Source organism: Micropterus dolomieu, linkage group LG10 (assembly GCF_021292245.1).
Source record: "Micropterus dolomieu isolate WLL.071019.BEF.003 ecotype Adirondacks linkage group LG10, ASM2129224v1, whole genome shotgun sequence".
Taxonomy (NCBI): domain Eukaryota; kingdom Metazoa; phylum Chordata; class Actinopteri; order Centrarchiformes; family Centrarchidae; genus Micropterus; species Micropterus dolomieu.
Window position 1 is genome coordinate 25,446,818 of NC_060159.1, and position 25,915 is coordinate 25,472,732.

The window sequence follows — 25,915 nt, forward strand, 5'->3', positions numbered from 1 at the left end:
TGTTGCTCTCTCTCTCTCTCTCTCTCTCTCTCTCTCTCTCTCTCTCTCTCTCTCTCTGCCTGCCTGTCCTCCTGCCCTGCTCATTACTCCCTGTGTGTATATATACCTGGTGTTTCTGTCTTGTCTTTGTTGGTTCATTACTTTCTATGTGCGTTATGATCCCTCGTTGTCTGCCTACTCGTCATGTTTCCCTGCACCATTGGATTCCTATTTCTGTTTGGACAGCTTTTGTGTTTCTGGACTTTGTCATCAGCCTGTAAGTGTGCTCGCTTTTTGTTGCCTGAACTTTACCTGCTAGCCTATGTGTCCTGTGTTTGGGTCCAACAACTTGCTCAACTCTGTCATAACCACCACTGAACGTAACAGTAAGTACTGTTTTTATGGTATTTATGAGTCTTTCCATTCTATGCTACTTTATACATCTACTCTACTATATTCCACTGGCAAATATTACACTTTCTATTCCATTACATTTAGTTGACAACTAGCCTTTTATTTTAAATATTAGGCAATGGTGGACCTGCCGACTCCGGTGTTCTCTGGCAAATGCCAATCAAGCGGCATGGGGCTGGGCTGTGAGTCCAGATCCCACTAGAGCATGTCAGGCCCTCATGCCACCCTCACGGAGTCTGTTTGTCTGACAGTCAGGAATGTGCACATCAGTAACCCGCAGGACGTCATTTCGTAGGGGTATGGCAAAAGGGCTTGTGCAATCTGAATGGGCCACAGGAAACGCCTCATGCTAGTATTGGTAGTATTCCTATAGTCCTCAGTAGTGACAACTTCAAGAGCTTCTTTAATGATAAAATTCTAATTATTAGACAAAATTCACCAAGACCTGCCCTTAACTGGCACCAACTTATCTCAAAACTGCTTTGCTTCTTTCATTCTTTAGCATTCAATAATTTCTTCATCTAAACCATCAACCTGCCTCTAAGACCTCATCCCAACTACACAGCTTAAGTTTTACCCTTAGTCAGTACTTCATTACTTGATATGATTAATCTGTCTTTATAAACAGGCTATGTACCACAGTCTTTTAAAGTAGCTGTAATTAGAGCTCTTCTTAAAAAGCCCAACCTTGATCCAGGGGTTTTAGCAAACCTATCTGAGTAATTGAAAATAAACACACGCCTCCGTCCCCCCAACCCCCGCGAGGATACTGAAATCAAGCCAGCCCTCGCGCTGTTTTTCCTAGGCATTACGGTAATAAATAAATGCTTAAGACAACAACACAAGTATCTAAAGAAAATATTTCACTCTCACAAAGCTTACTAAATTCAGCCTTCTGTATCCACTAACTCATTTCACTTCACAGTGACAGCAGACCACCTCAGGGTGACCTGTCAATATCAGAGCAGTCTGATGTAGTATTTTGAAATTACTATTTATTATTATTATATTGATTGACCCACTCTATCTCCTGAGCCACAGCCGCCCCCATTTAACATCAACATTACCGTTTTTTTTTTTTTTTACCATCAATCTGAATTCAGGGGTCATTCAGTGAAAATATAAGACATTTTATAGGGCTTTAATTTCTTAACTCTACATCAAAAAGCTCTGATACTGACTGTGGGATGCTCTACGGTGGTCTGCTACTGGGAAGTGAAATGAGTTGGTGAAAACTGCAGGTTTTCTTTTTAGAAAGACATGGATAAGTGAGTTTGGTGTGGAGAACCTGACTGGCTTGCACAGAGTCCTGATCCAAACCCATAGAACACCTTTGGGATGAATTAGAGACTGCGAGTCAGGCCTTCTCGTCCAACATCTGTGCCTGACCTCACAAATGGGATTATAGAAGAATGGTCCCATAAACACACTCCTAAACATTGTGGACATATCTACAAAGGGTGGGCTAACTCCATATTAAACCTTACGGATTAAGAATAGGATTTCATTAACCATCTTGAGTACATGTAAAGGCAAGCGTCCTAAAACTTTTGCAACATAGTGTATTTTGGATCTTCACAAAGGAGGTTTTCTTTTTACATCCATCTGAAATCAGCAAATTCAGTGAAAATACACATTTTCAAGGGCTATTTCAAAATATTAGATCAGATTGCTCTGATATTGACAGAGGGTCACCCTGAGGTGTTCTTTCACTGTGAAATGAGTCAGTGGAAACAGAAGTTTGTTACATGAGTTTGAATCTTGGCTGAATTTAGTAAGCTTTCTGTGAGAATGTAATCTTTAGATACTTGTGTTGTCTTAAGCATTTATTCAATCGTTTCTTCCACATCAATTGCATTATGTTCAGCAGAAGCTCACTTTTATTTTGAAATGTGCTGCGACACATGTTACCGTAATGCTTAGGAAAAACACGCATCGCAAAACAGCGCGAGGGCTGGCTTGACTGTCGTTTTCGAAGTGGAGGCTGGCTTGACTTCAGTGCGAGAATCGTTTGAGTGAGTGACTTTTATCCTTGATCAGGCACAAGGACCAGCAGATTCATGTGGTCTCTTCAGGGAAGATGCTGCTTGTGATTTGCCTGTGGACCGTCTCCTGTAAGTGAGCAAACTTTTATACAATAACTGAAAGTAAACAGCCAGAAGCCTGCATACAAAAAGGCGTTACCGTTTATTGTAGATTAGAAGATAACAAACGTCATTCATAAAATTAATATTTGAAAATGTTTTATTGTTGAGCCACACAGATTGTCTCGACAGTTGTTTTCACACATGTGAATAATGTGAACGAGGTGGGATGTAACGCATAGTATGCTACTCTAAAATGTTTCATCAGCTGTGTGAAAGAAAAATATCTCAGGAAAACCGCACGTGCATCTTTCAGGATCCTCGCCTCGCTCTCAGCTCTTCCTTACCATAATAACACCTTACGCGCAACAAAAGGTAGGATGGCTTGACCAGACCAAGGTTTGTGTTTCAGCGGCTCACAGAATGTTGAAAAGCCGCTGCAGAGTTTCCTCGTGTGCTGAAAGAGTCGGGGTGGGATCGTCAAGTGAACTGTAGAGACAGCTGAGGGGGAATTCCAAGAGGGTGCATCGGTATTCTGTAACCTATGAGTGAATATGACAAGTTATTACCTACTGAACCTCTAAACAGTGTTAGGAGTATAACGCAGTGTTTGAAATAACTTTAATACTATATCTAGAATCAAAGCCAAATCGCTTGTTGTAGCATAATATATTTGTCTTTTTCCTCAGTTGGATATTTCCCCCGTTGCAGTGCACAAGATCTTCCCTGCACCATCACCCAGGATGCTGGACAGACACGTTACAGTGTCCCACAGTTCAAGACAACCAACTGCTATTATTGGTGGACCAACAGCACTGTAAGTTAAATGTTTATAAACTTTTTTTCATTAGACAGACACATCTTCCTAATAGATTAAAAAATGCTGGGCACAACACCATCCTTTTATCAATCATGTAAGTAAAGGCGGCTGGGTGAAGACTCAAATGCACATAATCCAGGCAGACAACAGTTCAGCAAAGTGATGCAATACTGACAATCTGGCCATGAGCAGGTGGAAATGAACTGTTATAAATACTTGGAGAGATCTAGGAAATGCATGGGTGTCGGGAGGGAGAGGAGGCTGAAGGAATGAACTAAGGCAGATATTGGGACACCTATATAGACCTTTCTCATGACATTCTGACTTGTAGCAGGAAAACGAGCACAGTAACTAATACGGCAAAGGCTCTATTAAATGTTAACGTGTCAGTGGGTCAGCATGCACAATGGACTACAGCCATTATTGATTATTTATACCTGTGTTTGAAGTAAAAAATGGTATACCTATGAACTATCACACACCTTTAGCAGTATCACTATCATTTTGAAGTAGTTTGTAAAGATGTTTTCATTTTGTTCTTATTTAAGAAACACATGCTGGCAAATCACAAGGGGAAAAGTGGTGAGGTGGTGATGAAGAGCAACTGGAGTCTTCTTATCAGTGGCTGCTCAGAGATCATCCACTATGAGCGAGATTGTGTTTCTGAGGTATTACACTGACCTACACATGAAAGATTTTAAGCAGGGATGCAGAAGAGAGCAAGATATTCTGAATTATGTGAGAGATACTGTTCCAGTCATATTTGCTATGTGATGGGAAGATTTAAGCAATGAAACATAAAACTAATGAAAATCCACATTAACACATTGCTCATCTTTCTGCTTAGATACCACGCAAGGCAAACTGCATCAGTGAGTATCATTACCTGTCAAACTGATTAATTTGTGAGGTATTTGAACTAGTATTGTAAAAATGTAATTCATTTCACGTGGTTTATTTTGAAGTGATATGTCTATTTTCATTTAACCAATGTTCTGATGTAAAAATATCTTCTTTTTACAGCCAACTGCAGTCCAAGTGCTGTGCTTCAGAATGGGGGAGGTAGGGACAAACTTATTTTTGTCCCTCTCACTTCAGTGAGAAAGAGAAAGTGTTATTTGCAGTCAGTATTGTCTTAAAAAGACAAAGCAGTAGCGGGCAGAAGCAAATATATCTTATATCGATCATAAATGGTGCTTAAAGTGGGCCGGAACGCGCCGATACGCAGTACCGGCACCTCAACATTTTACTCATCGGTGTACCATGACATTGTCTTGCATACCGGACTTCTCCCAAGCTGCCGGTACTATCCTCTGCCCTCATAATATGCTGTAACTATACAGTGACTAAGCCTGTCTTCCCCCCACATATTGTTTGTTTATGTTTTAAATAGAGCAGCATTCAGAGAGGTGAACAATTTTAGGCTTGGTGTGAATGTAAACAAAGTGAGACAGATGCAGAAAGATGTGAGTGGGCACGAACAGAAGCAAATTTCCCCAGGACTGAACTGCGGCGAAGACACATCAACATGGTCCAAATTTGGCCTTGTAGATATAATATGAGTCAAGATTCAGCAACTGGATTGCTAATTTCTTTCATAAAATTTGTTCAGAAACAGATTTTGGTGGACTGGTTGTAGTTTCTAGGAGTTCTGAAAACAGTCAGAGACAAACCCCTAAAATCCACCGACTTCAGCTACAGCACATTACTACGGCTATGGCGCGTTAATCGTGGCCATTATAGTCAATGCTCATGAGTCCACCAGACGTGGCTGCAGCGCATCCCAGAAGCGCCTCTCCTCTCTATTTTTGCCGCGTCAAGCAGCACACAGAGCAGATCGTACCAGGCAGGAAGTCAGACACAGAATGGCATAGAGAAATAAAACACCCTGTGGAGACTCCTGATCGTAAAACAATAAACATGGTTAAAACAGATACAAAAATAAATAATTTAACTACTGTATAAAAGACTCTGAACCTTCCCTTTTCCCATCTAAGATCCATTCTGTGTTTCGGTTGGGAGGGTGAGAGCAATCAGGTCGGGTAAACGTGACGTCACCATTGCGGAACTACAGGTGAGGGTACCACACCGTGCTCATTACGTTGTGTGCAAGCTAGTTGTTCGTGTTACTACCATAACGTGTTGTACTCCTCAGAGGTGTGCGTCGATGGCAGGAAAAACCACACCCACACACCCTTATGTCTCAAATACAATAACGTTGAACCATCCTTCCATCTCGACCCCCATTTCCTCTAAGAAGAACTCCAGAAGTACCTCCTGGCCTTAAGTAGTGTTCTGGCCGACACTCCAGGTGGAGTGCGGTGATAACTACGACTGGTGGTTTACAACCCTGAACCCTAGTTGTTCTCACGTACAACTACGTAGGCTACTTAATCACAGAAGCACAAAATGCAAACACTGATTCTCAAATGAACAAAATCTAAACATGTCAGCAAAACGCTCCGATTCTGAAATGCTCCTCGTGGGAAATGCGGCCTGAAGTTGACGGGATGAAACGGGGTCACATAGAGCTGTGAAGAAGTTAGTAGAAGCACAAAAAGGACAAATGAATAACATGTCAATAACGTGAGGCAGGCTGCACGCTCCGCTACTGACGCTTCTGTGGACTTTGACACCGGGCTATGGATGCATCAAAACCGTGGCGCAGCCATAACGTGCGGTAGCCGGAGTCATTGGATTCCCGGGGTAAGCTAAGCACAGACAAATTCCACACACAGTTGGTGGGTCAGTTACTAGCTAGCTCACAGTTAACATCTGTACCATCAAACCTTTCCATTGAGAAAAATACATTTGAAAGGTTCTCCGTTGTACACATTTCCATTAAAATTATACAAGAAAAAACAATGACACTGGCTAAACATGTCTAATCACATCATTTAGATTTTTGAGATGCAAATAAAATGTCTGTCACTGGATTAACTGTTCTCATGACAGGGATTTCCCGGAACCACTGGGTTGCTGTTTCTTTTGTCACCATCCTGTTGCTGCTGCTGGTGGTGGGGATTCTCCTGTACAGCTTCAAGAATTCTATTTGCAGGTATTTTTAATCATGTCATATTGTAGCATTATATTAAAACAGGACACTGCCCTCATCTGGCATTTTTTAATGCTCTGTTGTTGTGGGTAGGAAGATGCAGAAAAGATTTAATGCTGGTGTGAGGGTGCAGAACAATCCCCCCAACACGGCCGAGGAGGAGGAACAGCGTGTGTAGAAAAGCTACTTCTATATTGTTCCATATTCATGCTGAAGCTTTTTGTGGTGTTTCCCCATCTTTTTTCATTACCACATTATCTCTATCTGAGTTGCCTTATACATTCATGCTAGTTCAGGTTATGTTACAGTGATGAAAGAATTGCAAAATAACATAGCTGATTAGTTTTTAATGAGGTTCCTACAATCCATGTGACTCTCCTTCATCCGGTATTACCATCATGTGAACATGCCAATGCTGCCAAAAGTTCCAGGGAAAACTTTATTTCATATAATTATCATCAGCTATCCATGAATTTAATCAGTAGATGAGAATCATGTCTGTATAGTTTAACTATCTAAATTGTGGTGCAATCAGTTTGGACTAAAGCAAACACTTACAAGACATTATTGTGTTTTAAACTGGCCCGTAAGGAATTTAAATTTTATTTCACTAACTGTAATAACATAGAATTAAATACATAGACACGAAAATGTACATGCCGTAATTTTTAATTCTCACTATACCATGAAACTGCAACCCTACTGCAGATGGTTAGGCAGTTTTGGCCATGTGTTTGATTAGTGTCATGTCTAGTGGGAAATGGCTTTAAGAATTTTTCCTGTGTCCCTCCTTTTGCTACTGTAGGATCAAAGAGATAAGACTGCCACCAAACAAATCTCTTACAGTAGCAGCATATTCACCAAGAGCTGACTACTCCTGTAAAACATCTTCCTGTTTGTCCTGAAACATCCAGAGCAACAAGCTCAGCCACAGACCCATAGACAACCATTTGATCCTTTTCAAACAGCAAGGCCCATCTCTGATTTCCGTTATAATCAACACAGCAACATTTTAGTCCACTATCAAGTTTGTTGTGAAAACAAAGCACAAACTCTATTTCAACATTTCCAACCATGATAATAGTTGCACAGCCAGTAGTCTTGAGGCTGTGGAAGCTGACAGACTCACTGCGGCACCAGTGTGTGCACTTTGAGGACCAATGCTCAGTAGCAATGCAGTAAATTTTCCCCTGCAGCCTGTATCAGCTCTACATCATTCACAAAGCTGGGTGTCAACATGTTGTAGTAGTTATGGGTTTATCCGTCCAGTTTTGAGTTTTTAATTACAAGAAACACCATCTGAATCAAGGAGTACTTGAGATTATGAGATGAAACTGATTCTTACAGTGGCAGCAACAAGTGATTTGCCTATTAAACGAATTAATAATCACACTAGCTTTAGAGAAACTAGAAATAATATCCACATATTAAAATAAATATTAAATATAAATATTATATCTTAAATATTTGGTCATCTTTGAGTGTTTTGCCTCATGATGTCTCATAGTATGAATGAACTATAAACTGTTATGTGACACAAAGTTAAAAGTAGCTAATGTTTCTGTCTTATGGGATCTACATGACCATAAATTTGTAACTTATCACAAAGTTGCCTTGTGTTAGTCTGAGTCGAGGTGACCATAGTGTGACATAACAGTCATGTAAAAGCTATTGACACTGTCAGGAATCCTGTTGGGAACAAATTAAACTATTTAACATGCAGTAAATGTATCAAATACATACAGGAACATTTGATTTAATCACAAAAGATAGCTGGCTAACCTACTAATCCTGCTTCATGATATAGGCTCCAGGTCCACTCGCCGTAGCTGTGGAAGCTATTAAACTTGTAATGGAGCACCAGGGTGTGTGCTTTCAGTGTCCTGTAGCATCACCACCACCCCTCTAACCTGGACATTAAGCCTCAACAAACCTTAATCAATCACTCCTATTTGTACTTTCTATCTTACTCTATTCATAACAATGTATTGGGTTAACTTGCTGTTAACTGCCTTATGAAATTTATATTTTTAACATCACTGTATCATGACTCTGTTTCAGCTGTTTCATTGTAATTTGCTTTTGTTATAAAGAAAAGATTAAATTGCTACTATTTTAAAATTAGTGTTTTTGTTTTTACTGTTGTACAACAGGTGTGTTTTATCTGATTTCTCTCATCCAGTTAAAACGAGGGTACCGAGGTGGCATGAGGAGACCCCGATTTGCCCCTGGCGGCTATTCCGCCAGTGTATGAATGAGTGTGAATGTTAGTTTCCGTTTGACTGGTGAATGCAGATGTAGTGTAAAAGCGCTTTGAGTGGTCGAAAAGACTAGAAAGGCGCTATACAAGTACGGAGCATTTACATTACAGGAAGTGAGTCATTGGTGGTGTGTTTGTGCAGAGTATGTACTAGAGACATATGTCCAAAGATGTTTTACATAGACACATTTTTGACATGTGGGTCTAGAAAGTGTTGAAAAATTAAACATTTTTTTCAAATAATTCCCATCACACAGGGAAAGCTCACTGCTTACACCATTACAGCTCCTCCACAAACTACTGTAACTGGACACCAATGTTTATTCCCTTAACAATTAAAGTAGTGAATACCATACTGATAAAGCGGAGAGCATTGGAGGTATACAAAATACTTCCTGCACATGTTTAATATACAGTAAACATAATACCCCACTGACATGGTCATGACCTATCATTAAAAACAGAAGTTGTGTGTCTGCTAGTTGCATAACTTCTAGCCTTGGTGCGTAATTATGTGCTTGTGGTTAAATATATCGCATGACTGTATACGTCACGCATGTTACAATAGTGTTACTGGTTCGGCCAATGAGAAAGGCAGGAAGAAAACAAACACTAATTTAATCTGTAGCATAGAAATGTTGGTGACACACGTAGTATATCATGGCCCAAAATTATAACAATACTCGATACAGATTATAAACAGCAACTGGACGTGACTACACACATTGTACTTACAAAGATAAGCTATACAGGTGCAGTGACTGTGCCGCATTGACTTTATAATAATCAGTTGATTAACGATGATAAAGATTAACAAGAATAGGTGTTCAGACTAAAAAAAAAAATGCAGCTGCTTCAGATGCTGGTGAGACATGAAATATGATCCTCAAAGCCCAGTCTGAGTAACAGATTAATGTGTTTCAGGGCTTATCAGGTGCCAAAAACACAATATTGTAATTTATAATACTGAAAGGATTCTAGCACTCTGGAAAGTTGTCATGCTGGCAGTATTCTCTATGGACAAACAGAAGAAGTATGGTGTCCTTAGGTACGGTGGTGACTGGAGTTAAAAGCTGCATGAAACAGAAAGTAGGGACAAAAGGACTAATGAAAAATGTTAATGGTGGTAGAGGAAAAGTCAGAGGGTCAAATGAATATCCATATCATATTTCAAGGCAATGGATCCATTAGAACCATTTTACTCAAAACCATAAATGTGGTTACTACAGAAATGGTGTTATTAGCGGAACAGTTTCCAAAGGCACTAGTATACTTCCTCTGGTGACCATTAATGTTTGTCCAAACTTTTGTGCCATTTCTTTAAGTAGCTGTTGAGATAAATTTCCAACGTGTTCTCATCTCATTATCAACGCTTTCACACAGCGTGACAAAGCATAATTCTTTGTCACTAAAGGTAATCTTCAGCATCCGTATGAAACGCCACAGTTGACCACATCACAGAAACACAAAGGAGGCTGACCCTACTTGCCAGCACATTGGCCGTGAGCAATGTGCACAGCTGTAGAGTTAGCCGGTCGACGTGCATAAAGTCAGTGGCTTAGGTTTAGGCACTAACATTTCTGATGGTCATGGTAAGGGTAGGGGGCTTTGGAGAGCTGTCAGCACGAACGTAGCTAGCACGTAGTCTCATAGAGACCTTTAGCATCAAATAACTGCGCTTTGTCACTTTTTCTGAAAGCGTTGGTAGCCTATTGGACGCCCTGAGATGAAAACAGTCTGAAATTTCGATATGTTAGTGGAAAATGTGACCTGCTGGTGGTGTTTGAGGAAAAGTCAGGGGAACTCCAAGTGATTCACCCTGAGGGGGACATGAATATCTGTAGTAACAAATTTCATGGATAGTTAAGTCATTTAATTCAAAACCACAAATGTCAACCTCATGGTGCCGCTAGTGGAAAAGCCAGCTGGCCCCGAAAGTCATTAGAATAAATCTTCTGGAAACCGCAAATGTGTGTACAAACTTTTGGCCACTCTATCAGTCAGATGCAGAAATAACTAAAAGTCAGCATCCAGAATGCAATCCTCCATTAGCCAAACTGAAACATGTTGAGTGTTGTACAGTGGTTACCAAGACAACACAAGACACTGGGGTTTTTGGAGGTGTAGGCGCACAAGTCATGTGCTGCTCAATGTTTAACTATGTGTGCAGTGTGTGTGTGTTTTTGTGATAAAGATCTGAGAGAGTGTAGAGGAGCAAACCCACATGAATGTCTAATATAAAGTGAGTTGTAAGTTAGAACAGGTAGAGAAAGTTTTGTTAGGCCATGTGTGTGAGTGAGGTTAATTTAAGTATTTGGACACGCCCTCTGTTTTGGTAAACAGGATCAAACTGGTTACAGTTGGCTTCTCTGGCTTCTCCCGGAAGCTCACTGACCATATTTGTGACACAGTTCTTGTCTGATGTGCTGAGGAATGTTGTGAGACATTTGGGTAATAACATAATCTTTTGTTTGGATAAGGGCAGACACTCCTAAACACTGAGAAGCTCAATATAAGTAGTGCAAAATAGAGTACATGTGCTCAACTTATGTATCCTGTGCTACTTCATACTTTAAGCTTCTACTCTAGTACATTTATTTTACAGCTATTACTTTGAAGATCTAATAGAATAGAGTACATGAGCTAAGGCTGGAAAATAATCTTTGGTCTCACCAGACCTATTAAAACATAACTGACTAATACAAACATATAAAGACATATAGAAATATAATCAGTTTATAAAAAATGATGCATTGTTATAGATTAAACTATCCAACATTATATGAAGTAGTTAACATTAGCTTTACTTTGAGCAGTTACAACATGAAATGTAAAATAACACTGACAGTCATTTTGCCGCATAACAAGTACTTTTACTTTTTTGCTGACAATATATATGTACTTTTACTGGAAATGCAGCAGTTTTACTTGTAGTGGAGTATTTTTCCTTGAGGTATTACTAACTTTACCTAACTAAGAGCTCTGAATTCAACAGATACAAGAGATTTTTTAGCCATTTAGACAGGTACAGGGCAGTACAGTTATACTGGAATTCTTGGGCATAGTTTATTTTGTACAAAAAAAAGGCATGTTAAGGCACTTACAGAGCAGCATAAAAATAAACACGCTCTATATAATAAAAATGCAGACTTTGTTAAAAAAAAAAAAAAAAAAAACACATGGTGAATTATATAAGATGGGCTGGGGAAAGACTGCTCACATTGTGTTTCGTTTCATTCGACCAAGTTATTCTTTAGTTGACTACAGCCCTCGTTTTGGAAAAGTGTGGGGTGGAGGGTTTAAGCTACAGCACTTATGCTTGAGTAAAATGGTGTTAAGTGGGGATCCAGGAAGAAAACAGCTGCATTGGTGAGGGGATGTCTTTTAAGGCATCAGTGCGACAATTTAATATAATCCAGGAAGTCCAGATTAATGTGCTTAATGTCTTATCAGATGCCAAAACACTGCACAATGGTTTGTGATACTCACAGGACATGATTTTACAACTCTGGAAAGTTATCATATTGGTTTATTTAGCAGCTAAATACCCGACTACTTCACCAGCTAGTCTCTAACTGTGTCTGTCTGCTGTTTGATGCTGAGCAGGTACAATGGGTTTTTAGAGCTTCTTGACCGTAACCAATGAACCGTAAAGAGCTGCAGATTGATCAATTGATAATTCTCTGTAGGTTCATCACTACCAGCGACAAGTTTCACGTTATTACGTTGTAATTTGATACGTTAGTATTTTAAAATTATAAAGTATTGTGACTTTAAGTAATACTGAAGTAGACTTAACACCAATTGTGTGGAAATAAAAATTACTCAGAGAGAAGCCAAAGCCAAAAACCACTTATGTCTTGTGATTTACAAAAAGGGTCCAGAGTTCTGGGAACTTGGGGTGACGAAGTTATGTTTTATTTGTGTGAATGTGTAAAAGATGTAAGGACAGTGGAGTCAGTTTGTAGACTTTTTCAGATGCCAGCTTTTACTCTCAATCAGTGGAATAAACTGACAAAAAATGAAAGGCAGTAGTATTAATCACCAGAAGGACAACAGTAAACCGTTACAGAAAACAAGTCAAAGACAGTTTCTCATTAAGACCCTCTCGTATATAAAAATCCATTTTTCGATCAACACTCCCACCTTTTCCTGGTTTGTAATCGGTAGGTTGGTGCTAAATGAAAGGACTGAGACTGGATGAACAACTTCTTTAAAATGTCTCGCCACTCATGACTTCATATCATTTCTGTATTTAGCACTTTTTTGTTCCAAAGCACCAAAATCGAAGCCCATGTGGGAAATGAAAGGAGTTGTTTATGGATCTGCTTTTAAAGCTCACGAATAACACTCACATTTCTAAATCTGTCTTCAAATTTATTCTCACACCAAAGAGATCACTGAATCAAATTTTACATTTATATTCAATGTCCTTCTTCAGAATGCTGAGGTTTCTAAATCACTCTCCTTCACTAAAAGTAACGAATTCAAAATTATTTTTACCAACAAGCGTCACCTACAAAAACCACTTTCTAAACCACTTTATCTCCATTGCTACATGTTTATCGTGTCACCTTACAATCACGCATCATGGCAAGAACATTTTATGAACAGTTGTACTTGAAACTCATGCATTGACTCATCTGTAATCATTCTGTGTGATGATTGGTTGATTATGAGAAGCCAGTCATTCAGAGGAAGAAAAGAAGAGACAAACCTGCTTAGTTTAGGGGCAGTTTTGAGTTTCCATTCTGTGGAAAAATACTGTTCTTAATTCAAGAATGCTTTGACCTGACTTGAACCACAGCATATACAGTATATTCTGTGTTTTACAATTGAAAGGGTGCTGGTGTTAAACTGTACACAGAAAAGTACCTGTAAAAGGAAAAGTTACACATGTTGACAGTTTTTTTTTTTTGTTTGTTTTACAAATATATTGAAGCCAACATGGAAAATCAGTGGATAACTTTGTTACTCCCTGGTAACAGTGTTTAAACAGTGTAAAAAAGAAGTACAGTGGCAGTGGATTGTGGCCTATTCTTTTCTGCTGTACATATTTCATGTTACATTTCATATCCTATATTCCTAAGATATTTGGATTCTTACATTTCCACAGTTACTTATTAAGTCACTGTTCTGTATTAGAGAGGAGTTGCTGCTTGTGGTCTAAATCACAAGCCACCATGCCACTTTGTTCACATAAGTCAAACCACACTACGCTCCAAAAGCTGCTTTAGCTGCACAGTATTACATTTATGTACCCAAGTATACAAATATTGTATTTAGCCTTTTTAATCCTGTAACAGTAGTAGTAGTAGTACAGGATCTCCTGTAACATGTGAATTTTTCCCCCACTTAAATGTTATCTTATTTTTCTGGTGCAGGATTTCACACTGTCATTGTGGTCATTTATTGACTAAGGGTGTGAAGTTTTCACCATATGGACACAAATAGCAATCAGTGTGCTGCAAAGGATAGTTTTACAAATCTTAAGGAACTGACTCAAACCTTCAATGTGTGAAACTGGTTTATGTCTACACACAATCTGTCCCTTCCAGGACAAGCCCGGTCAAAGTTTCCTTCTCCTTTAAATAGCTTCCTCACATTCTCCACAGTCCTTTATATTTCACAGCAGCCAAAAACAGCCCCTAAACAATAAACTGCAATATCAGCAATGCCCGGGACTTTTCCTTTTGGATTTTATGAACCACACCTTCTCCATTGCTGCCAACATGGCCTTAGTTGAAACAAGTCATAAGTTCTGTTCGCCCTGCCTGAAAAGTAGAGCAACACAACCTTGCCTGGTAGTGCAACTGGTTACCAGTTAACTACCATTACCACAACAAAAGTTAACTAGCATAAGAACAACCAAAAGCACAAAAATCCCTGAAGAGCAGGAGGGGGAACCATACTGATTGAACATGTGAACAACAAATTTAGCTGCCACAAGATGTCAGCAAACCTTCATCTTTCACCTGTTCCACATGAAGCGCATTGTACCAACAAATGAGACATTATGCTTCTTTGTTTGAAATTGTGACATTTAATTGTGACAGTTATAATACTTTCACTCAAGTATTTAATGAAAATAATAATAAAAAATAATAATAGAGACACGGGATAGGCTACACTCAGCTGTATCTCAGTTTCATATTAGTGTGTTTAACCAAGCCAATCTCCTAAAAGAGGGTTGCTGCAAACAGCCCTATAGCAGCAGAGCACTGGTTTGAACCACTTCTGTTGGAATTTTGCAAGAAAGCATGTGGAAACAATGACATTAACTTCCTTTTGACTGTTATTCATGTGCGAATAAGCTCAATGTAACCTGTGTTATGGTGTGGGCCCAAACGCAACGCTCAGGATGAACAGGTTTTATTAAGGAACAAAGGGGTTGAGGGAGTGGAGGTGGGGGAGAGGCGGATACCGGGGAAACACCTGGAGGGAAGACAGACAGACAGGGTTAGACACGAGAAAAACCAAGAACAGGGAAACAAAGATGACGCGGGTTACATAAGAGCTTGAGTGAAGAGGTGGCACCAGATTTGGAGCAACGACGATCAAGCAGGGCTTGAGTGGAGAACCGGGGTTGAAGAACTGTCAGGAGATGAGGCTGATTGCTGGCAGGTGTGGCAGGCAGAGGAGGTGGCTGACGAGGTGCAGGTGTGGATCGTCAGCTGGGCTCAGGAGCAGAGAGAGAGAGGGAGAACACAAGCAAGGGGAGCAGCGGAGACACAGACAGGCAGGCCGAAACACAAGGGAAAAAACAGAATCGCAAGAAAAGAGAAATAAACAGGATACTCACTGTCAGCAGGGCTGCCAACACAACAACCTGTCCTTTATTGTCGTGTAGATTATTTCTTAGCCTTCAGAAATAAACCATACCAAACTGAAGAGAAAAAAAACAAACAACTAAAAGCAGCAGCCTCACAGCACTTTGCTCTCTTGCCGCTTCAGGCCAGTCAAAGCTTTCAAAGAATACAGAACAACACACAACGCATAAAGACTCCTAACTGTCTTTGGGCACCACCCACCCACACACACACATCTATGAGTGCACCAGGAGACTGTAATTGACTGCAGATCAGTTTTACCTTTTCTTCCACACCTTGACAGTCACACACTTGGAGCACCTAGTGACTCACATCTGTTTCCACTATCACTGACTGAGCAGATGATCTAAACCAACATCACAAACAGAACGATAAAGTCTTCACACATTTCAACTCTAAAGATGACCACAACAACAGACAAACAATTGAGTTATTTTGATAATCTGACTGATGAATAAATATATTAACTGAGAAACTGGACTGAAATGAATGATTTAACACACTACATGTTTTAAATATGTTTCTAAAATATTTTTTCTACAAAAAAGTTTAATTACCTAATTAATGATTTGAGAAATTATATCTACTCCTTTCCTCATTGAAAAATCCAGTATACATAAATATCCCTAACCCTATTGCTAATTTCAAAAGTTTAACTACTAGAAGTCTCCTACTTCTCTTAAAGGTCCATTCTTAGTTTCAATTCAATTCAACAACAGTTATGTCATTGCGCTTTTCATATAGAGCAGGTCTAGACCTCACTCTTTGTGATATTATTTACAGAGACCGAAGAATTCCCTTCCTGAGCAAGCACTTGGCGACACAGGCAAGGAAAACTTCCTTTTAAAGAGGCAGAAACCTCGAGCAGAACCATGGTTCAGGGTGGACGGCCATGTGCCTAGACCGGTTGGTTGAGAGAGAGACTGAGAGAGAGAGAGAGCCACAGATCCAACTCCACAGCCCCAGAGCCAGAAACACCTGCAGAAAGCGACAGGGGGAGAGAGGAGAGGGACAAGAAAGCACAAGACTACAGGAGAGGGAAGAAGTCAAGTTAGTAACATGCAGTAATGGGATATGGTTGCATATAGAAGGAAAGAGAGAGGAGGTGAGAAGAGCTCAGTGCATCATGGGAAATCCCCCGGCAGTCTAGGCCTATAGCAGCATAACTAAGGGATGGTTCAGGACTAACCTGAGCCAGCCCTAACTATAAGCTTTATCAGAGAGGAAAGTCTTAAGCCTACTCTTAAATGTGGAGATGGTGTCTGCCTCCTGAACCCAAACTGGAACCTGGTTCCACAGGAGAGGAGCTTGATAGCTGAACGCTCTGGCTCCCAGTATACTTTTGGAGACTCTAGGAACCACAAGTAACCCTGCAGGGAGCGCAGTGCTCTGGTGGGGTAGTAAGGTACTATGAGCTCTTTAAGATAAGATGGTGCCTGACCATTAAGAGCTTCGTAGGTGAGCAGAAGGATACTAAAAACTATTCTGTATTTTACAGGGAGCCAGGATCTCTTTTCCTGGTTCCTTTCAGAACACGTACAACAGCATTGTGAATCAGCTAAAGATTCAGTGTATGTGCACAGGAGGTTTCAAATTTCTACACAGCTTTAAGTTGAATAATAAACCACAATCGGCTTCCAAACTAATTGTGATGTCCAAAATAAGGCTCATACATTCACATTTTAAACACAAATTAGAAAAGGTCAGCACTGAGCAACGTATTTCATCAGATGAATGTGAAAACAGCCTTGTAGCGTTAAACTCTGCACAAACATCACACATTCTGCACAGAGAAGGTCAAACATCCAAGTTAAGTAACAAGCAGGAAAACATGTTTGAGTGGAGGGGGACTTTAATGTTGGGGAACATGGCCTGTAATGAAATGGGAGGGAAGTAGCCTTTTACAAGCTCATTGCATGTGTTTTGATTCTGTGCATTAAGAGTTGGGAAAATGTCAATAGGTATATAATTTCTTTAGCAATACTAATGATCATGACATGGAAACTGATTTCATCAAGTTCCATTACAAATCTTGAGGCCTATAACTGCTTAACACTGTTGTTGGTGATTGTTGGTTAGCTATGGTTAATATAACATTAAAAATGAAACGTCTTTGCACATTGTTTACAGTGAAAGATCCTTCTGAAGTGAGGCAATAGAGGCAGAGAGAAAGATTAAAAAAAAAAAAGAGTGGCAAAACTGGTTTTAATCAGAAGTAGCTGGACAACAGCTGAATCACCATGACTCAAATGTCCTGCTCCAGTTCTTGCACACTGTATCCAACAAGTATTTTTTAAAGTTATCTTGTAATTTATACATTTACAGTAAGCATTTGTATGGACTGTAAGATTAATAGTACAATATATTTTAAACAAGGTGCAACTAATGTAATAAAGTGCATTTCTATGAGGTGATGCGTGAATTATTATTTTGGGATCATCCATTTTCCATTCCACTGTATTTGTTAAAATGTCATTGCTTTCTGAAAATGTCTGAAGGTGTAAAATCGAAAGTGGTTCTCACAGGGACAGAAACACACACACACACACACACACACACACACACACACACACACGCAAACCCTAGTACAAAAGTACACAGGACAATTCAGTTTGACGATTGGAGTTTCCCAAGAGCAGAAGTACGTAGCACAGAAGAAGATTGGTTTAACAAACATTTTTAAAAGGCTGCTGATCATAGTGTTACTCTGTACAGCTTTAAAGCGCTGCTCAGCTTTCATCTTGCCTGGACACAAACCTGTCCTGCAGATCTCTCTCCCAGCTGCAGACCTCTCGCCCGTCTCCTCCCTGCTACCTGTCAATCACCTCCGGCTTCGGTTGCGACTCCGACTGTCTGGCCCTTCACCGCCTCACTTTACCCATCACCTCGCCTCAGGCAGCAAAACCAATTAGTGTCTGACAGTAAAGCAGAGAGCTGCTCCCTAAACTTCTGAGCTCTGTTTTTATTTCCTTCTCCGTGTGACCACAAAACAATCTCCACATTGACCCCCGGCATCTCAGGTCAAGTGAAGACATTTTCTGAAATACAATAATGTTTTTTGTGCTTCACTGTCCATGGAAAGTGAAAAGAAAACCAATGTCCCTTGTTAGTGTTTTTAAAATGCTGTTTGTATTCCTCTGTGCAATTAACATTGAGGTTTCTTTATATTTACTGACAGCATTTTAACATGTCCAGGCATGGACATATTAACATAAATATTTTTTGGCCAGCCCTCTAAATAGAGATGAAACCAAATAATAATGGCCTTTGTGAGTCTGTTTGCTTTAACTACATTTATTTGGATGGGCTTCATTGTTTCTAAATGAGTCACTGTGTCTTTTTGCATTTGGCTAACAGAACAATATCGGACAAACCCCAACACAGTTAGTAACAAAATAAAACAATAAAAACCATCATCCTCTAATGTCTCTGAATCATCTCATCAAAATCCCATGCTCCTCTTATTGTTAGGGAAGCTGGTAATTAAGGCCAATCTATCACGGTGCTTTGTGGAAACATTTCGATTTCAAAAGGCTGAGTGGGGTTTTGTTCACCTGTTCACTATCAATAACTTTGTTTTTACTCCCTCTGTGTTGCTTTCTGTTTGACTGACTGGCTGCACAGCTGAGCTGCTTCAGGAGAAGATAGACAGGCATTGCTCTGAGATATCGAGGTCATTCACAGTGTCTGGAATAAATGATATCAGATTGCACACTCGATGATATCTATCTTATTTTGACAGCTCCATGGTTGAGTGGTAAGAAAAGTTTCATGGTTATAGTTTAGGATGATGTGATAATTTAGTGAGGGAAGTGAGAGGTCAAGCTCAGTGTAAAGTAGCGACCCTGCAGTTGAAAGGATTTAATATCATGCTGTATGACACTTTAACCCAGGTCACATACTGAAATTGGTTCACCAATTGGTTCCTGCGACTAATAACAGATTGAAGGATCCATTTAGTTTTGGCTTTGCAGCTCATGATCACATAAATACTTGACATTCTCCATTATTGCATAATTTCACTAATAATGAGAACCAAGCTACGCAAATCAAGCTTCACATTTTGTTCAATAATCATAATAATGTTCAATAATCTGACAATTAGCAGAGCAAGTTGTGCATGTAGCGAAAAGATAAACAAAATATATCTCTCTTTCAGGCTTTGACAACTCCACAAACAAAACCTCATTCCAATGTGTCTGAAAATATAAAAGGTTATTTTTGTTTCCCTTCAGAGAAGAATACAATGATCTAAAGATGTTTTATGATTTGAATTGGATAATATGCACAGGGAAGCCCTGTCATGGTTCATGGGTTATCTCTGACAAGGAAATGTTTGGCCAAGGAGCATGACAAGCAACAACATTTTATAAACGGCAATATCAACTTATGCCTCTGTGTTATTCAGACTCATTGAAAGATGTTTGTGTCAGTGCCAGAGAAAATACAATTACACACAGACCAATACTAGATCACCAGCTGGCGACATAGTTGCTGCATAAGTATATTAGTATATGCAGTATTTTTAAACGCTAAAAAGGCAATTGACTCCTTTCGCCAGTAGATGAGTTGGCCTTTTCTTCAAATGTAACACCGGAAAACGGAGATAGTTAACATCAGAAAGCAGCATGGAGGCCAGTGACAATATTACTGTGTTTGCTGGGTGTAACCCACAGATGGTAAAAATAAGGTGTAGCTGCGACGTTTCTGGTTAACAGCACCATGCTGGTCAGGTGACAATTGTGTTTACGGTGTTTGTGTGCTTAAAAAAATGTTACAGCTGAGGTGTTGTTAGCCTATCATGCTAATATTACAAAAACATATGGATGAGATGTTTGTAGAAAATTAGCATGTCAACCTGCGTGTCATGTCTACATGACCTGAAGCCTGAATCATAGTAAGAGAGAGATTGAATTTTGTAGTAGATTAAAGATAATGACAAGGAAACAGCATGACAACACACACACACACAAATATAAGTGGACAAGACAAAGTGAACGAGAATTTGCTGCATGTTGAACAGAAGGAAGGTAATTTAAAGAGAATTAGCAGGCTGAATCACTATCAGGGAATCTCTCTGTGGTGAAATGAAAACAGAGAGAAAGTAACGATGAGAGAATGAGGCAGACAGACAGCAACAGAAGGGGGAGTATGAGAGCTGTCAAGGTAGACAAAGGGATGGCAGAACAAACAAACTTTTCTTCTTTCACCTTTACTGTCTGTCTCTGTCGTTCTCATCACAGGTCTCTTTCTTCTGAAATCATGAAAAAGGACAACTCCGACACCACTTTCAAAAGGTGCCAGAAATGTTTTCATCTATTCTACAATGGCACCAAAACTACTTGGTTAGGTTTAGGAGGATGGTCTGGGAGAAACAGTAGAGACCTGGCTACATCCACATTACTACTACATGTTTTCGTTTTAAAACGGAGACCTTCTACTACGTTTGCAGCAAATCCGAAGACCTAAAATGTAGAAGTTTGAAAAGGCTGCTGACCGCTTTTTTGTTTTTAAAACTCTGTGGTAGCAATTTAGTGTAGACAGGCGAAAACAGAAGACGTAAAAATGATGACACACGCACACTCACATTTGGCTTGGGTCTTATAAGTCATGCAAAGAAAAAACAAGATGCTAAGCCCGTGTTTTTTGTTTTGGTACTTATATTAAAACATTTTCTTTCTCTCTTTCTTTTGTATGTTAATGTATTTCAATGGGTGCATGTTTAACATTTAACTAAACACTGGCCGATATAAGAGAAACTAAATTAGGGCAATTAATTGTGATAAATCGATTGCTGGTGCTCTTTCACTGACACATTTCCATCTGTTTTCATGTTGTCCTTTGTAAAGACATCACCACATTAAAACAGCTGCATCCCATTAATCCCATTAATCAGTTGAGAGCTGTTCCTCCAGTGTGGATATCAGTAAGGGAATGGCTGATTAGTTTGGAGTAATGTGGGAGGCTCTCTGCCTGAAGCTGGTCTATAGTATAAGCCACTATTGTCTCTGCAGCTATAAGTAAGGGTTATGTCAGCTTGTACTGCACACACACACACACACACACACTCTCAGACAAACATGCCATAAGAACACAAGCAAAATCTATATAAATAGACACAAGAACATAAATATAACACATTTATTTCAATCCTATTTTTTTAGGGTGTCTTTGAATATTTGGACACAATGGAATAACAAAAACTAAAATATTTCCTGTTATGTAAAACAGACACACACACACACACACACGTGAATGTAGCATAACACAATCTTAAATGCACTCAAACAAAGGGGAATCAATATTCACACCTTTGTTAAAACATGAAGATATACAGTGAGGAAAATAAGTATTTGAACCCTGGGCGTCTTAGACGTCTTAGTGTATTACCAACAGTAACCTTGGAAACGGTGGTCCCAGCTCTTTTCAGGTCATTGACCAGCTCCTCCCGTGTAGTTCTGGGCTGATTTCTCACCTTTCTTAGGATCACTGAGACCCCACGAGGTGAGATCTTGCATGGAGCCCCAGTCCGAGGGAGATTGACAGTCATGTTTAGCTTCTTCCATTTTCTAATGATTGCTCCAACAGTGGACCTTTTTTCACCAAGCTGCTTGGCAATTTCCCCGTAGCCCTTTCCAGCCTTGTGAAGGTGTACAATTTTGTCTCTAGTGTCTTTGGACAGCTCTTTGGTCTTGGCCATGTTAGTAGTTGGATTCTTACTGATTGTATGGGGTGGACAGGTGTCTTTATGCAGCTAACGACCTCAAACTGGTGCATCTAATTCAGGATAATAAATGGAGTGGAGGTGGACATTTTGAAGGCAGACTAACAGGTCTTTGAGAGTCAGAATTCTAGCTGATAGACAGGTGTTCAAATACTTATTTGCAGCTGTATCATACAAATAAATAGTTAAAAAATCATACATTGTGATTTCTGGATTTTTTTTTTTTTTAGATTATGTCTCTCACAGTGGACATGCACCTACGATGACAATTTCAGACCCCTCCATGATTTCTAAGTGTGAGAACTTGCAAAATAGCAGGGTGTTCAAATACTTATTTTCCTCACTGTAATCAGAGGGAACATCTTGTCTACTTTAGTAGTAGCACAGGAGCGGCAGAGGGCCCCTTTTCCCACCTCAACAGGAGGAGGCTATTTGCACCATCATCATAGCAAATAATACCATTAGACTAAGGGAGATACAGAATACCTTTATAGAAGACAACAATGACTTCAAAACATTCAATAAGTTAGCATCTAAACTATTGACAGGGTGCTGAAAAGACACCAGATGGGCATGAAACAGTCGTACCATGTGAAAGGAATGGTGACAGAGTGAAGGTACCAGTATGTACAGGTAAAGCATCTACGCACATACAGTAACTGTACTTTACAATAAACATTGTATAGTTATATACAGTACAGTAAGTATGACCTGTACACGTTTGCCATGGCTGTAGAAGGCAGAGAAGAGAGCGTGGTCGAAATGTCATCGGCTGCAGAGCTACTGTGAAGGTGTCAGGCTAACGAGGAGGGAACATCACTATCAGTGCTGCTACTTCAGAGCTCGGTGTGTTAACTCATATTCCCGTCGCACCCATACGACAACACAGCATCTGCTCAGCTTCTTAGACACCCTCTATAGCGATCTCATCCCTGATGATGAGAGGAGACGGATTACATTTACTCATTTAGCTGAGGTTGATTCGAGAGGACACTCTCAGGTAATGGTTTGCGGCCCACAACAGGATGCTGATAATATTACTCCCAAACTATTCCCCATTCCCTAACCCAAATGAGGAGTTGTCCTCAGCATGGAGGTGGAAGGTTCACGAGCCACAGATGACCCTGCTGGCTGCCATGGATGCAGCATGAGAGGACTTCACAGGAGACGCCTTCAGAGGCTGGATAAGACTTTCTAACATTGCAGGGGAAGATATCTGTTGTGGATATGAGTCTGCCCCAACAGACAGGACTGTCTGGCAGAGGTGCAACGATTGGTCGATTTATTGATTAGTAGATCGAAAGAAAATAAATTGTCAACTAATTTGATAGTCGATAAATTGTTTTTGTCATTTTTTTAAGCAAAAAATAAAAAATCTGCAGGTTTCATCTTCTTAAATGTAGGAATATGCTGCTTTTCTTTGTGATTTATGAGAAAATGAAGATACAATATGAAGACGTCACTTTGGGCTCTGGAAAATTGTGAGTTTTCAACTTTTTTTTTGACATTTTAAAGGCTAAACATCAGACCTCCAGTCAGGAGGTGTAGAAAGACTGCAATGTAAGTTCCCCAAACAGCGTTGCATGTGCAGTCCTGCCTAATTGCTATTTCCCATGTTTACATTTCTAATTTTATAATTTTATCCATTAGGCTGTACAGTGCTATAAAACAGTCTTGTCTTTTTATTTTCTGTACCACAATAACATGGTCTGTCAACAAATTACAGTGAAAGCGTGACTGTGAATCCAGTCTAATTTCTTGAAATGTGTAACTCTGTGCTGTTGAAACTGAAAATGCGGCCTCGTGCATTTCCAATCCTTGTCATTAAAACTCCAGCTATAGTTTTCAAATCAAGCATCAACTCCTCGTTCTGTTCAACTATCTGCTACAGTAAGGCAGGGCAACACAGACGGCTGCAACACGCTCCCTCCAGTTGATTCTCTCATATACTCATCGGACCGTGAGCAAAGAAGACGACCTCTGAAGCCATCACATCCTGCTCATCACGTCTCCTTCACTCAGGGAGGCCCTACTGGTTCCTCCCCTCCTCACACTGCTGGCACTGCCAGTCACCAGATGTATTCTTGTATTGTTATGCAGAGTGTCTAATACTGTCTGTGTGATGCAGAGTTTAACATAACTGGACTGAAAATACAATCCACCGGCCTGTCATGTGGCTAATAAACAATCTAACCTACATCAAAAAATAATTAAGAGTACACAAAACATAGCGAGTATTTCACTAATATATATATATATATATATATATATATAATAATAAATAATATAGTAACCAATGACATAAGGACATCTTATGGTGATGGCACTGACACAAATATTTACTTTTGAGAAATAAACTAAGGATTGTGAGCGTTTTTTAGTTATTTTAGTAAATAACCTTACTGTTTGTCAAATGTTGAGGATTATAAGAGAAATTTACCGAAGTGCCTGAGAAAAACTGTAATACTACTAATTTAATAAACTAATATTATCACAATAAACCCTGCAGATACCTACAAACCTTGCAGATTGAATATTCTTATTTTACTTAACTTATTAGATCAAAATATCAAAGACATTAACCCGCCTTCAGAGAAACAGTGACTTTGACAATTAATAACATCACTAATGATAAACATTTTATGCTACCAGCTAAGTGGTTAGCAAACAGTTGTAGCCTTCATAAACAAACTGGAAACTTACCTTCAGGTTCGCGGCAGAGAAAACAACTGAATGAGTCTGTATAAATAAAATTAAACAGTAAAACTTGTTAGAAATAACTCCAAAGAGCCTCTGCCCTTGTGCTGTACAAGCTAACAGCAGCACAGCTAACAGGCTGCTGCTTCCTGAGTACGGAGGCTCGGGGGGTAAAAAACACGTTCAGCAGCGACTTTTTCATTTTAACTGACAGTCTCATGCAGAGGAGGACGTGACACTAGACACTATTTTAAGTCACTAGAAATATCAAGCGCACTTAAAATTGTGATTTTGTTCAGCTGTAGTTGCGGGAGTTCATCAGTAGGTGTCAGTGTGGTCGTTGAGGTTCCAGATGAGAGGAAAGTCCAGTTAAATTTGTGATTTTTACCTGCAGGTAAGAGACCCAGTGATGAGAATCACTGGTCAGTGAGATAAGATAAGAAAGGTCTTCACTGTATTCATTCATAAAACATGCAAAGAAAATACAACGCGCACTCAATAAGCAGAGAAAACACCAATTTGCGGGTGTTTGGAAATTTAATTTCCTTCATGCAGACTCAGTATTCTCTCAGGTGAGTGAGCACCTGCTGCAGGGTTTTTTCCTAGTGTACAGTATGTGGATGCTGCAGGTCTCTGCTGTTCCCTGCAGGACTCTCAGCAGACCGGCAGCTGCACAAGTCTAAAATAAGATATTTGTTCACCTGAGTCACAAACACATCAGTTTACAGCAGCAGGTTAAAGTTTTGGGTTGAAGGAAGAAATAATCTGGCTTTTTAAAGATAACTTCTAAACGCATGAAAATACAACAGTACTGTACCACTGCAGATACGTGTGTGTGGTTATTGATTCACTTATTTGGATGTGCGTTAGGATAGGTGCATAAGGAGAGGGAGGGATTTATACTCATGCACAGGGCCCAGATTTTCATGCTATGTGTCTGCAAGAAGACTCGAGGACGGCTTCAAATTGTTTGAGAAAACCAGTTTGAAACTATTCTTTTTAGGGTGAAAGATCAAAAGGAACATTTCAGAGGTTGTTTTTTAATCAGTAAC

At 39.7% G+C, this 25,915-nt stretch overlaps 1 protein-coding gene across 1 annotated transcript in view; it reads right to left on the bottom strand.

Annotated features, from left to right (window-relative positions):
- LOC123978374 (protein CEBPZOS-like) overlaps positions 1 to 25,032 on the bottom strand; it is a 29,045-nt gene extending 4,013 nt beyond the window's left edge. The window contains exon 1 of the mRNA XM_046061623.1: positions 24,870 to 25,032. The gene's annotated coding sequence lies outside the window, so the exon portion shown is untranslated. The remainder of the gene's footprint in view (positions 1 to 24,869) is intronic.
- Positions 25,033 to 25,915: the final 883 nt, after the last annotated feature.